Genomic DNA, 1,272 nt, shown 5'->3' on the forward strand with positions numbered 1-1,272 from the left:
ATGTGAAATAACTTGAAAAATATAGATCTCTGTATAGGAACCTCGTCTGACTTTGGAAAAATCAGAGCATGTTCCCCTTTACAGAGGCTAACATATGTCAAAATTTCAAGCCAAGGTGATGTATCAATATGCATGGACAATCAAATGATTCAAAATAGTGTTTAATTAATTAAAAATATTTTATGCATCAAATGAACTTGAAAAATAGTCCACATTATTCTCCTCTGTTTACTGAGCAAGAGGGTATTTTTATTTTTTTTTGTTATTTTTCTACACAAAGTTATATATTTTCTAAGTTAAGGGTATTTAAATAAATAGAAAAAGGCCCTATTTATCTACTTAAGCAGCGCGTGCTGACTAGATCTTAGGCAGCTCTGAAGGCATGCGTGGCGCGCTCTGGTTGGATGCCGTCGTCCACGTAGCTGCTGACTCGGCCCGCTGTTTATGTCTCGCAGCGCTGTCCGGCTTGATCTGCCCCATCCATTTGATACACGCTTGATCGAACGACTCCCCGTCATCGTCCCCGATAGAATGATCTCATTCCCGTCCATACTAAAACCTTAAGATCTCGGCCTAGACTCAACCAAATCACTTCGGGTTTGATCCTATGGACTCGTCTAAGTGAGACAAACATATCCATACGGTTAAGATGCCATGAAATCAAGCTTAAGTAAATGCATAATCAAAATAAGCTCGGGAGAAGGAGAAGTTTTATACCTTTGCTCTGAGAAGGGAGGCCTCAATCAGGGGTGCTTGGCACGTTCGTTGGGTTCCAAGGAGGTTAGGGATTAAGTCCCTGGTCTTGGTGTAAGTCCTAGGTATGAATTCGGTCACGGTCGAATTTGGGTGTTGGTCTAGAGCTATGATAGAGGCTCTGTAGAAGGGGGATTTGATGGGGTTTTAGCTTCTTTCATTGTTGAGAAGGTGTGGGTGAAGTTAATTTGAGTTTGGTGGAGTGTGGAGGTGTATTGGGTTCTATCCTTGTTTCCGGCAGGGTTTCAAGCTCAAAATTGGGCTCCGGCAATGGGAATGGATGAGGGAAAGTGGTTGGAATGCACTGAGGGGATCTTAGGGAAGCTCTGTGTGAAGTTTGGAGAGACCACTCTAAGGAAATTTCATTACCTTGTTTAACGGCCATGGAGGTGGCCTTTTATAAAAATGGGGTTATGGTGGCTGTCGTGGTTAATCAAGAGGTGTAATGTGGTGCTTAGGTGGAGGGCAGAGGAGCTCCATAGTTTGATTTGGATGAGCTGGCCTCTAGGTTTGATTTTG

Source organism: Phalaenopsis equestris, unplaced genomic scaffold (genome assembly GCF_001263595.1).
Source record: "Phalaenopsis equestris unplaced genomic scaffold, ASM126359v1 Scaffold214190, whole genome shotgun sequence".
Taxonomy (NCBI): domain Eukaryota; kingdom Viridiplantae; phylum Streptophyta; class Magnoliopsida; order Asparagales; family Orchidaceae; genus Phalaenopsis; species Phalaenopsis equestris.